The sequence below is a fragment of the Cupressus sempervirens genome, chromosome 5 (genome assembly GCF_028749045.1).
Source record: "Cupressus sempervirens isolate cs-2001-9-10 chromosome 5, ASM2874904v1, whole genome shotgun sequence".
In the NCBI taxonomy this organism is placed as follows: domain Eukaryota; kingdom Viridiplantae; phylum Streptophyta; class Pinopsida; order Cupressales; family Cupressaceae; genus Cupressus; species Cupressus sempervirens.
This window is the reverse complement of record NC_143122.1, coordinates 116,944,048-116,959,458: the sequence shown is the minus strand read 5'-3', so window position 1 is coordinate 116,959,458 and position 15,411 is coordinate 116,944,048.

Genomic DNA, 15,411 nt, shown 5'->3' with positions numbered 1-15,411 from the left:
ATTATTTAACTAAATAGAAAAAGTAATTATAAGAGCATATCTCATTTTATTAAATTAAATATCTCAACAAAATCTCTCGTCAATTCAAAAATGGAAATTTTCAGTTCACTATTGATAAAAAATGAGTTAAATAAGTTAACCTCTTTATGATAAAGTAATTATGAGAGCATATCTCATTTTATTAAATTAAATATCTCAACAAAATCTCTCGTCAATTCAAAAATGAAAATTTTTAGTTCACTATTGATAAAAAATAAGTTAAATCAGTTAAATCAGTTAAATGGAGTACTTACTTCTAATTAATTAATCAAAGTTATTTAATTAAATGAGAAGACATTCATAACTAATTAAATGAAGTTATTTAATTAAATAAGAAAAGTGTCTCTAATTAATTAAAGATTATTTAATTAAATAGATAAAGTAATTATGATAGCATATCTCATTTTATTAAATTAAATATCTCAACAAAATCTCTCTTCAGTTCAAAAAGGGAAATTTCCAGTTCACTATTGAAAAAAAAGAGTTAAATCAGTTAACTCCTTTTTCTACTCAAATTGAATCAGTTAACTCCTTATTTTACTCAAATTAAATCTGTTAACTCTCTTTAATTTGGAAATCTCTCTTTATGACTGAACTTCTTTTTTAATTCTGACCGTTGATTAAAATCGATCTCAGCCGTTGATGAATTCCAGGAAAGTCTATTTAAGAGACCCTCATCTCTTCATTTTGAAAGGTTGAATGAGAATTTGCATCGAATTGTTGCTGGAATTCATACTCATGTTTGCTCATATTCACATACGCAAAGATCAAGTTTGACCGAAAGTTGACCAGCTTTAACTACAGTTGACTTGAGTTGACTAATTTTGAAAAAAAAATTGAAATAATTAAATGAAACTATTTAATTAAATGGAGTACTTACTTATAATTAATTAAATAAAGTTATTTAATTAAATGAGAAGCCATTTATAATTATTTAAATGAAGTTATTTAATTAAATAAGAAAAGTGTCTCTAATTAATTGAAGATTATTTGATTAAATAGAAAAAGTAATTATGAGAGCATATCTCATTTTATTAAATGAAATATCTCAACAAAATCTCTCTTCAGTTCAAAAAGAGAAATTTCCAGTTCACTATTGATCAAAAATGTGTTAAATTAGTTAACTCCTTTTTCTACTCAAATTGAATCAGTTAACTCCTTATTTTACTCAAACTAAATTTGATAACTCCCTTTAATTTGAAAATCTCCCTTTATATCTGAACTTCAACTTTAATCCTGACCGTTGATTGAAATCAATCTCAACCGTTGATGAATTCTAAGAAAGTCTATTTAAGAGACTCTTATCTCTTCATTTTGAAAGGTTGAATGAGAATTTGCATCGAATTGTTGCTGAAATTCATATTCGCATTTGCTCATATTCACATACACAAAGATCAAGTTTGGCCAAAAGTCGACCAGATTTAACCACAATTAACTCGAGTTGACTAGTTTTGAAAAGAATTTTGAAATAATTAAACGAAATTATTTAATTAAATGGAGTACTTACTTTTAATTAATTAAACAAAGTTATTTAATTAAATGAGAAGCCATTCCTAATTAATTAAATGAAGTTATTTAATTAAATAAGAAAAGTGTCTCTAATTAATTAAAGATTATTTAATTAAATAGAAAAAGTAATTATGAGAGCATATCTCATTTTATTAAATTAAATATCTCGACAAAATTTCTCTTCAGTTCAAAAAGGGAAATTTTCAGTTAACTATTGATAAAAAATGAGTTAAATCAGTTAAATCCTTTTTCTACTCAAATTGAATCAGTTAACTCCTTATTTTACTCATATTAAATCTGTTAACTTCGTTTAATTTGGAAATCTCCCTTTATGACAGAACTTCACCTTTAATCCTAACCGTTGATTGAAATCGATCTGAACCATTGATGAATTCCAGGAAAGTCTATTTCAGAGACCCTCATCTCTTCATTTTTAAAGGTTGTATGAGAATTTGCATCGAATTGTTGCTGAAATTTATACTCACATTTGCTCATATTCACATATGCAAAGATCAAGTTTGACCAAAAGTTGACTAGATTTAACCATGGTTGACTTTACTTGACTAGTTTCGAAAAGAATTTTGAAATAATTAAACAAAATTATTTAATTAAATGGAGTACTTACTTCTAATTAATTAAACAAAGTTATTTAATTAAATGACAAGCCATTCCTAATAAATTAAATGAAGTTATTTAATTAAATAAGAAAAGTGTCTCTAATTAAATAAAAATTATTTAATTAAATAGAAAAAGTAATTATGAGAGCATATCTCATTTTATTAAATTAGATATCTCAACAAAATCTCTCTTCAGTTCAAAAAGAAAAATTTTCAGTTCACTATTGATCAAAAATGACTTAAATAAGTTAACTCCTTTTTCTACTCAAATTGAATCAATTAACTTTTTATTTTACTCAAATTAAATCTGTTAACTCCCTTTAATTTGAAATTTTCATTTTATAACTAAACTTCACCTTTAATCCTGTCCGTTGATTGAAATCGATCTCAACCGTTGATGAATTCTAGGAAAGTCTATTTAAGAGACCCTCATCTCTTCATTTTAAAAGGTTGAATGAGAATTTGCATCGTATTGTTGCTGAAATTCGTACTCACATTTGCTCATATTCACATACGCAAAGATCAAGTTTGACCAAAATTTGACTAGATTTAACTATGGTTGATTTGAGTTGACTAGTTTCGAAAAGAATTTTTAAATAATTAAATGAAATTATTTAATTAAATAGAGTACTTATTTCTAATTAATTAAACAAAGTTATTTAATTAAATGAGAAGCCATTCCTAATTAATTAAATGAAGTTATTTAATTAAATAAGAAAATTGTCTCTAATTAATTAAAGATTATTTAATTAAATAAAAAAAGTAATTACGAAAGCATATCTCATTTTATTAAATTAAATATATCAATAAAATCTCTCTTCAGTTCAAAAAGGAAAATTTTTAATTCACTATTGATCAAAAATGAGTTAAATCAGTTAACTCCATTTTCTACTCAAATTGAATTAGTTAACTCCTTATTTTGCTCGAATTAAACCTGTTAATTCCCTTTAATTTGGAAATCTCCCTTTATAACTGAACTTTACCTTTAATCCTGACTGTTGATTGAAATCGATCTCAACCGTTGATGAATTCTAGGAAAGCTTATTTAAGAGACCCTCATCTCTTCATTTTGAAAGGTGGAATGAGAATTTGCATCGAATTATTGCTGGAATTCATACTCACATTTGCTCATATTCACATACGCAAATATCAAGTTTGACAAAAAGTTGACCAGATTTAACCATGGTTGACTAGTTTCGAAAAAAAGTTTGAAATAATTAAACGAAATTATTTAATTAAATAGAGTACTTACTTCTAATTAATTAAACAAAGTTATTTAATTAAATGAGAATTCATTCCTAATTAATTAAATGAAGTTATTTAATTAAATAAGAAAAGTGTCTCTAATTAATTAAAGATTATTTAATTAAATAGAAAAATTTATTATGAGAGCATATCTCATTTTATTAAATTAAATATCTCAACAAAATTTCTCTTCAGTTCAAAAAGGAAAATTTTCAGTTCACTATTGATCATAAATGAGTTAAATCAGTTGACTCCTTTTTTTACTCAAATTGAATCAGTTAACTCCTTATTTTACTAAAATAAAATCTGTTAACTCCCTTTAATTTGAAAATCTCCATTTATGACTGAACTTCACCTTTAATCCAGACCGTTGATTGAAATCGATCTCAACCGTTGATGAATTCCAAGAAAGTCTATTTAAGAGACCCTCATCTCTTCATTTTGAAAGGTTGAATGAGAATTTTCATCGAATTGTTGCTAGAATTCATACTCACATTTGCTCATATTCACATACGCAAAGTGTAATGCCCCGCCAAGGGATCCAAAGAATTTCACTAAGTTTGCCAAACAATTTTTTTTTAAAAATATGAAAGTAGAACCATTTACAACTTACACATAGTAATGGAAGCAATAGCAACATAACATAAGATAACAGGTTATATTCTTTAAAGATCTCTTAACGTTGAATCACATCTAAATTAACTATTCATCTAACATCACATCCTTATGAAATAACAATGATACATTCAATGTTCATATATCACATTTTTAGATTGTTCAATAATCCACCATACATATCATAGGGTATGAAAAGCTTAGAAGAATAAACATCCATGTAAATAAAGTACATCATCATCCAATATTAATCCATGATGTAATAACATAATGAAACCATAACTATACATGATACATCATCATAAAGATTTAAACATCCATCATAAAAGAGAACCATATATCACAAACATAAATAACTAAGTGCACGGTTCCTCCCAACTGTAAATAGCATCATTAGATCATCGTGGATACTAGCCATCCCTCCGTGCGTAACATTTCAAAGCACCGAAGAGATCATCGATATTATCATAGTAGGAATGTCACTCCTAAAACATCCTACTAACAAAGTAAAGCATAGGATACCATCATCTAATATATGCAAATGATCAATATAAGAAATATATCAATAAATACATCCATCATAAGGTATATCATCTATGATAATGATCGAATAACATAATTAAGAGAAATACCAACCAAGAAAGCATCAGCCATGGTGTCTCAGACGGATCTCAAATGATAAGAGTGAAAAATACACTACCACCTGACCGCATGGAACCTAAGTGGTCCACTCCCACTGTGCTGAGGAGATAATCTCAAGTCTCAAATAGGCTATCAAAACTACTAACCATAAATCTCTATAGTCCAGGAATCTTAAAAGTATACTAACTCAAAGGTTCCATCACACAAAACCGACATCTAGTTGCCAAAGGCACAACAATGACATGTAGGAAACCTACTATGCAAGCGGAAAAGTGTCATCGCAATTATCACGTACAAGTTACCCTGGTAGTTAGCTAAACTCCATGGGTCCATACAAGTTACCATGCGTTCTCACTACTCCCATCCTAGCCTATACAAGCACTCAAGGCATGGGCGAGAACCAAAAAAATTATCCTTTTAGGTTCATTTAATCCCCATTTAGTGTATAAATGTTATCACTTATTAACCAAACTTACAATGAGTTACCTTTGCAGCCACTTAAGGCCTCGACCCCCATTGCAAGCCACTTCCTGACACTACAAGTAGATTACCTACCCTAAGCTCATGGAATCATAAAATCACCACAGTCCTATACAAGCGACTGTAAAGAAAATCCATAATATAATCCATAAAAAGAATCATCAAATATCCACAATATAAGCATCAAATATCCATAATAATAATCATCAAATCACCAAGATAAGAATCATCAAATCTCCATGAGCATCTGGAAAAGCATCCATAGAAAATCCTGATCACAATAGTTCTCTATTGGAAACTGAAGGCATCACTGATAATCATAAGTATCTCTTGGTTCTCAATAACCAAAATATATCTCAAAATAAATCACAATATCCATTAGTTCTCAACAAGCAACTTAAAATATCTCAAAATCATACTGATCGAAGACTCCAAAATGGTTGAGTCAAAACATGTCACAACATGACATCATCAAAAAATAAATCAACATTTTAGTCCCATCATGGCGACTAGAAAATAATCTAAGGATAACTGATCGATGACTCAAAAATGATTAGCTCAAGTGTCTCATACACATACATCTCAGCTTCACACATGAAGACTGATGAACAAATAAAAATATTTCATAGAGCATATGATCACATAAGCATGGTTGGGCTTATAAAGATCGAGATCAAATAAAATCAACATGCCATCATATCTCATAACTCCCGAGCCTCTGGTAACAACGTAGGACTGGTCAACACTAGTCAACCCAAAACTCAAAACAAGAAGCATAGAGAATACACAATGCAGACACATGTTCTGGTTTTGCTATATTATATAGTTGAATAATGTGTGGAGTTTCATTTTCCATTTTCAAGTGTAGGGGTTTTAGTTTTCATTTTCAAATATACTTCAAGTGTCTTAAGTTTCATCATTTGACCTACACGTCAACCCATTTGTTCTCCGATAGCATTATCCTTCCATTATTAAGAATTACATTCTAAGAATAACTTAATGATAAATATTTACTCATTAAATCATTTGCTTTATTTGCTAAGATCCTTAGTACTAATTGGATAACATAATCAAAGGATCATTATTCATTCATAAAAGAACCAATTATCAATCTTCGAATAAGAAGATTATAACTTCATTAAAATGATCAATTAACATAGGTACACCATCCATGACCTATTACATTCTAATAGTTTTCAATTAGAAACTTAATTAAGTATTACTAAAGTTTGATTCTTTTAATTTAATTGTTATCATCGTTGACAACCATATAATATCTAAGGTCATAATTCAAGTCATAAGACTTATCAACTTCAATATAGATAATCTACAATCTCGTTAAAAGAATTATATCAATTAAATTTCTATTATATAACTTAATTATTAATTAAATCTAATTAACTCTCATTAATTAATTTAATTAATAATTGCCTAACCATAGCAACGTTCTAATTAATATCAGTTGACTAATAACTAACTAAAATTCTGTAACTTAAAAGTCAACTATAATCTAGTGCACAAATATTCATATTCATAGTTCAATAATAATAACTTGTTAATATTAATAATAAGTTATATTGAAAATCTTAATAACAGATCACATTCATCATTCTTTATGAATACTAATGTTTCCTTAATTAATTCATATTAATAATAGTCATTTCAAGATAAATCTCAACCGCATAATATAATTATATTGACAACTCATTGAATATTAATCAATCATACTTCAAATCAAAAACTAATATCTTTTACAAAACTTTAATCATTAAATAATTTCCACTAGATTAATTCCAATCGTATTTATTGATAACTAATCAAACCATTATTTATTAATAGTTTGCTAGTCCTTACAAAAATTAATAAATAATGAACTCATCAAACTATAAATACTCGATCTATAGAATCCTTCCATATACTTATTAGTTAATATTTGACTAACTCTTAACACCATTAAGGTAAATTGACAAGTTATACAATTCTACTTATTATAATAATAACGCCATGTCAATTAATCCATTACCATTACATTCTCTTCATTTAAAATTGTCATTTCTTAAATTATTTAATATATATTAAATAATATTTAATATACATTAAATAATATTTAATATACATTAAATAATTAATATATATTAAATAATATTTAATATACATTAAATAATTAATATAAAAAGTCATCCATTCTCTATTGAAATCAATATCTCTATCCATCAGCTCTATTTACAAACTTTCCATTAAAAATTTCCATTAATTCATTTAGAACATTCTTATTAGTCTTTAGACTAATTAAATAACTTTTAAATTCTAATTATATTGCTTTGATATATTATTTTTGTAAAGTTTAAGCATAAAGAATTCTTGGTTATGGGAAATGGAGAAATATATGTACTTGAATAAAATAGTTTCAGTACGACGGCCATATCTTCCTAATGAACCGTTGGATCGGGCTAAAATTAAAATATGTTAGAGAGGGCCAAGTTGTGCCGATTCTGATTGGAGCGATCACATAAATTTGATCTTGATAAAAAGTTATGAATGACTGAGTTCAGGTCTATCCAAGGGCGGCGACAGGACAATTTGTGATGAATTAAGAATTTCCTCTTAAAAGGTAATTGTTCTCTAAATTTATCCAATAATTTCACTAATGGATTTGGCCATAAATCTTGAAACTTTTTTCAAATCTATATCAATTTGATTCTAATTCAAACCCAAACCTGTTTAGATCTAATTTCTTCCTTAATTGGATCTAGGGTTTTTCTATTATTTTCTTTGCAACCATACATATCTAGATTTTAATTTAATTGTAGATTCAATCACAAAGAGTATTCAGACACATATAACAAACATGATGAAGACAGGAAGAGAAATAGTGCAAAGAGAATATGCAAATATCACGAGTGCACGTGGACACTGATGCTAATCCGCCATGCCTCAGAAGTCCATAGAAAATCCCTTCCTTCTCCATCATTTGCAATTCCTCCAAGATCCAAGCCAACCAAATCTTCCAAGTGACTAGAAGAGCTAGAAGGAACATAGAAGCATGTAGAAAATATATGAGCATATGAACTTCTCCAGTGCATGTAAGCTTTAAAGCTTCCATTTTAAGCTTGTAGCTTATAGCTTCCATTCAGCTTGTAGCTTGTAGCTTCCATTAAGCTTGTCCAAACACACTATGAGAGCCTCTATTTAAAGGCCTCTAAGATGCATCTAGAGTGTCTCTAGAAACAACTAGAAGATAAGCATGACAACCAAGCATGAGTCTTCTCCAACCTTCTAGATGAGTCTTAAGATTGTAGACACCATATGCTCAAATAAAATCCTAACTTCTAAGTGTAGACAACTAGTGCATTCTTAAAGTGCAACCTCCAGTGTTGCCTACATGACAACTCTCGAGAATTTTCCAACTCCTATGTGAGAAAATATTAAAATAATGCACATTAATTAATATAATATTTACTTTTACTCTTTCCAATTTAATTTATTTATTTATTAAATTTCATGCACTTACTTTAATAATTTCATTTTTCAATCTTAATATATTTATATTTTAATCACATGAAATCTAGAATTTTTTAATAATTTAAATATATTTTTCACTTTTAAATTTTATTTTCCAAAACTTAAATTGCTAAAATATTTATTAGCTTTAATAATAATATTATTTAGTCATTTATTTAAAAATGAACTCCAAATATATTATTATTAAAATAAATATTGTCATATTCCAACTTTTAACTTTTAACTTTTTATTTTCAAATTTAATTATTTTATTTAATTAATTTTCTAATTAATTAAATAAAATAAATATTAAAATATCATATTAATTTTCTATTTAATTATATCATTAATTAAATCTTTTAATTAGGCTTAATTAATAGAAAATACTCCAAAGATTCACAAAGCTAAAAATATGAAAAATCCATCATAGCTAAAATACATACAAAATCAAACCAAAGCTTTAAATCACAAATTACGTCATCTGACGCATTCGAAAGGTACTCAACTCGGATACTTGTCCTAATTTTTCAATTAAGACAAATGGCTTAAAGAGTTGGAATTTGGACTTGAGAATTTATCTCCCCTCTCTTATCATTGAGATAATGTGATAGGGTACGCTCATCTTGGCAATTCAGGAAAGTCAATACCTGGTACCTGCAACCTGCATAAAAACCATGCATGTACAAGCACAATATATACTAAACTAAACAGGCAATGGCAGGAAGTGGTGCATCGTGTATATCCCGACTAGCAGGTGACTACGACTGCCTTCTTTAACCACATCAGACACGCCATACAAAAGCAAACACGCACACCATACACATGCAAGTACGAGGTAAGTATCCATAAGAAAACACATATGATAATAAATCATTTTACTAATCATCATTAATAACTGCAAATACTGAAAAGAATTTGAATCCTTAGCACAATATCTAATAATCTCAAAAGAATGTTGCTAACCAACAACATAAAACTAGCTCTAAAAGAGTTCAACAATGATAGCAAAATGCTAACTATGGACATGCACTATACAAAGATCAAGTTTGACCAAAAGTTGACTAGATTTAACCACTGTTGACTTGAATTGACTAGTTACAAAAAAAAATTTAAAATCATTAAACGAAATTATTTAATTAAATGGAGTACTTACTTCTAATTAATTAAAAAAAATTATTTAATTAAATGAGAAGCCATTCCTAAAGTAATTATGAGAGCATATCTCATTTTATTAAATTAAATATCTCAACAAAATCTCTTTTCAGTTCAAAAAAGAAAATTTCCAGTTCCCTATTGATAAAAAATGAGTTAAATTAGTTAACTCCTTTTTCTACTCAAATTGAATCAGTTAACTCCTTATTTTACTCAAATTAAATCTGTTAACTCCCTTTAATTTTGAAATCTCCCTTTATGACTGAACTTCACCTTTAATCCTGACCGTTGATTGAAATCGATCTCAATCATTGATGAATTCCAGGAAAGACTATTTAAGAGACCCTCATCTCTTCATTTTGAAAGGTTGAATGAGAATTTGCGTCGAATTGTTGCTGGAATTCATACTCACATTTGCTCATATTCACATACATAAAGATCAAGTTTGACCAAAAGTTGATAAGATTTAACCACAATTGACTTGAGTTGACTAGTTTCGAAAAGAATTTTGAAAAAATTAAACAAAATTATTTAATTAAATAGAATACTTACTTCTAATTAATTAAAAGAAATTATTTAATTAATTGAGAAGTCATTCCTAATTAGCTAAATGAAGTTATTTAATTAAATAAGAAAAGTCTCTCTAATTAATTAAAGTCTATGAAATCGAACTTCACCTTTAATCCTGACCGTTGATTGAAATCGATCTCAACCGTTGATAAATTTTAGGAAAGTCTATTTAAGAGACCCTCATCTCTTCAATTTGAAAGGTTGAAAGAGAATTTGCATCAAATTGTTGCTGAAATTCATACTCACATTTGCTTATATTCACATACGCAAAGATCAAGTTTCACCAAAAGTTAACCGGATTTAACCACGGTTGACTTGAGTTGACTAATTTCGAAAAAAAATTTGAAATAATTAATCAAAATTATTTAATTAAATGGAGTACTTACTTCTAATTAATTAAACAAAGTTATTTAATTAAATGAGAAGCCATTCCTAACTAATTAAATGAAGTTATTTAATTAAATAAGAAAAGTGTCTCTAATTAATTAAAGATTATTTAATTAAATAGAAAAAGTAATTATGAGAGCATATCTCATTTTATTCAATTAAATATCTCAACAAAATTTCTCTTCAGTTCAAAAAGGGAAATTTCCAGTTCATTATTGATAAAAAATGAGTTAAATCAGTTAACTCCTTTTTCTACTCAAATTGAATCAGTTCACTCCTTATTTTACTCAAATTAAATCTGTTAACTCCCTTTAATTTGGAAATCTCCCTTTATGACTGAACTTCACCTTTAATCCTGACCGTTGATTGAAATCGATCTCAACCGTTGATAAATTTAAGGAAAGTCTATTTAAGAGACCCTCATCTCTTCATTTTAAAAGGTTGAATGAGAATTTGCATCGAATTGTTGCTGGAATTCATACTCACATTTGCTCATATTCACATATGGAAAAATCAAGTTTGGCCAAAAGTTGACAGGATTTAACCACGGTTGACTTGAGTTCACTAATTTCGAAAAGAATTTTGAAATAATTAAACGAAATTATTTAATTAAATAGACTACTTACTTCTAATTAATTTAACCATGTTATTTAATTAAATGAGAAGCCCTTCCTAACTAATTAAATGAAGTTATTTAATTAAATAAGAAAAGTGTCTCTAATTAATCAAAGATTATTTAATTAAATAGAAAAAGAAATTGTGAGAGCATATCTCATTTTATTAAATTAAATATCTCAACAAAATCTCTCTTCAGTTCAAAAAAAAAAATTTCCAGTTCACTATTGATCAAAAATGAGTTAAATCAGTTAACTCTTTTTTCTACTCAAATTGAATCAGTTAACTCCTTATTTTACTTAAATTAAATCTGTTAACTTCCTTTAATTTGGAAATCTTCCTTTATGACTGAACTTCACTTTCAATCCTGATCGTTGATTGAAATCGATCTCAACCATTGATGAATTCTAAGAAAGTCTATTTAAGAGACCCTCATCTCTTCATTTTGAAAGGTTGAATGAGAATTTGCATTAAATTGTTGCTGAAATTCATACTCGGATTTGCTCATATTCACATATGCAAAGATTAAGTTTGACAAAAAGTTGACCAGATTTAACCACGGTTGACTTGAGTTGACTAGTTTCAATTTTTTTTTTGAAATAATTATACGAAATTATTTAATTAAATGGAATACTTACTTCTAATTAATTAAACAAAGTTATTTAATCAAATGAGAAGCCATTCCTAATTAATTAAATGAAGTTATTTAATTAAATAAGAAATGTGTCTCTAATTAATTAAAGATTATTTAATTAAATAGAAAAAGTAATTATGAGAGCATATCTCATTTTATTATATTAAATATCTCAACAAAATTTCTCTTCAGTTGAAAAACGGAAATTTTCAGTTCACTATTGATAAAAAATGAGTTAAATCAGTTGACTCCTTTTTCTACTCAAATTGAATCAGTTAACTCCTTATTTTACTCAAATTAAATCTGTTAACTCCCTTTAATTTGGAAATCTCCCTTTATGATTGAACTTCACCTTTAATCCTAACTGTTGATTGAAATCAATCTCAACCGTTGATGAATTCTAGGTGTAACGCCCCGCCAAGGGATACAAAAGAATTAACCTAAAGTATCACTAAGTTTGCTAAACTTTTTTTATTTTTTTATTTTTTTATTTTTTTTTAAGGTAAGAAAATATAACATACACATCAAACACATAGTAGCAGAAGCAATAACATGTAATCATCGACAAACATACATTGTAAGTTACATTTCTTAAAGATCCCAAGACGTTGAGTCACGTTTAAATTTAATTAAATCTAAGTCTAACAACTATCACATACATATGAAAGAATAATCAGAAAGTCCCATGTCCATAATATACATTTGTTCTGAATGCCTCTTGGAAAATTAATTCGGAATGCTCAATCATCCACTGTACAAGTCACAGAGTATAAAAGGCTTAAAAGAATATACATATGTAAAAATAGAAATACATCAACTTCCATGAATCCATGATACAAAGTATAGTAAAGATATATACAAAACTATTCACCATACTTGATACGTCCATACATTCATAATGATAAAACATCTAACATAAAATCTAACCATCCATCATAATAATCCAAGGACATAGTGAAGGTAAATGTCAATCACGAAAAATCCAGCCACGGTGACCACGGAACGGATCTCAATGGTAAGAGTAAAAGCACTACCACCCGACCGCGTGGAACCTAAATGGTCCACTCCCACCGCGCTGAGGAGATAGTCTCAAGCCCCAAATAGGATAACGAAACTTATAATCATAAATACTCTCTACGTCTAAGAAATCCTATAAGTATGCTAACTCAAGGGTTCCAAAAAAGATCGACATCTAAACCCCAAAGGTACCACAAGACACGTAGGAAACCTAATATGCAAGCGGAAAAGTGTCATCGCAAAAGTCACGTAGAAGTTACCCGAGCAATCCCTTAGGAATCTCGGGTCCCTACTGATCTTGCGGCCACCAGTATCCTCTCGTACTGACGAGGCCTACTATGGAATGTAAGGTCGTAACCAAGCGTCCTCTCTACCCCATCCTAGCCTATACTAGCACTCAAGGCATGGGAGAGAACATACAATTATCTTGTTAGGTTCATTTTTTCTCATTTAGTGTAAATGTTTCACTTATTAAAAATGACTTACAATGGGTTTCTCAAGGCAGCCTCTTAGGGCTCTGACCCCCATTGCAAGCCACTTCCCGACTCTACACATAGATAACCTACCCTAGGCTCATGAAATCATAAATCAAAGAATCATAATAGAACCACCTCAGTCCTACACAAGCAACTGAAAAACATCATAAAAGATAATCCACAAAATTACATCAGTTCTTCATGAGAAACAGATAATATCAATTAGTAATCATATGATCATGACAGTTCTCTATTAGCAACTCAAGGCATCAATGATAAGTCACAAAATCCAATGGTTCTCCAATGAGCAACCAGAAAGTATCCCAATAGTAAATTACAATACTGATCGAAGACTCCAAAATGGTCAAGTCAACACATGACATCATCAAGAACATAACAAACACTTTAGTCCTTTCAAGGGACTGAAAAGCAATCCAAGTATAACTGATCGAGACTCAAAAATGGTTATCAAATATAACTGATTGAAACTCGAAAATGGTTAAGTCAAGTATCTCAAATACGTACATCTCAGCTTCCCACAAGGAAACTGGAAAGTAATAACAAACAGTAAACACAATCATGTCATAGAGCACTTCATCACATTACCATTGTCGGGTTAAGAAAGATTGAGACCAAATCATCATGACATCACATTCACAACCCCGAGCCTCTGGTAACAACCTAAACTGGTCAACGCTAAACCAACCCCATAACATTCAAAGCACAAAGACAACATCAAAGTCTCAGAGATTGGATCTAAAAGTATATTATTTGAGTTAAGCTAAGGTTTATGTTTCAGTTTAATGTCGAATTTCAAGTAACTAAGTTTTCATAACTACCCTTTACGATTAACCCATTTCTATAATAACTTCCATTAAGTCAATATTTCAAATCTACCATCTAATCAATTAATATTCATTATTAATTAACTTTAATTAAACTAATTTTAATTAAATTAATCAATAATCATTTGTTCCAATTACTTATTTTAATCTATCTATTAATTGTTAATTTATTAATATTTAACCAACATTATTAATAAATTAATATTCACAAACTATGTTAAATGTATTATTATTTAACTAATCAATATTAATCAAGATTAAAATATTTATTAATTAAAATATATTAAAAATTTATTAATTGAAAATTTTAAATAGTAATAAAATTTATACATAATAAAAAAAATGAATTTTAAAAAAAATCCTTTAAAAAAAAAATGTTTTAAAGCCCGTCGGCTAATTAAGACCTTGCAGTTTGCCGCAGGCCTGCGACGATAGGTACTCTGTACCTGCCATCGCAGTACCTGCGACACAGGTACTGTCGGCTCCGCCGATAGTGGGGGTGGGCACGGGATAATTCCCTCCCCCCCACTAATAACATATGTATATATATTTTTTATTTTATATATTATATTTATTATTATTTTTTAAAACAAAAGAATACCATTTCGTTTATAATAAGATTTTTATTAATAAACCAATTAATTAAGAATATATATATATATATATATATATATATATATATATATATATATATATATATATATATATATATATATATATATATATATATATATATATATATATATATATATATATTATAAATATATATATATATATGAAAATAATTTCTTTTAATATATATATATAAATAAAAGCATTGAAAAATTGGTTCCCTTCTTTAAATTGATATAGAAAATATAGTCGACCATTCGAACTTTTAATTTAGAATTTTCGTATTATATTCAACCCTTCCCATTTAAATCTTATGTATATAGAAGTTTATTGACAAGCATCTGATAAATTCCAATATCGTAATGTTTTAACATTCATCACAGAGAATTTCAGATTTACAAACCCCAGACACAAAGAAGACAGGAAAGGATAATTGGGTATTTAATCGATAATAA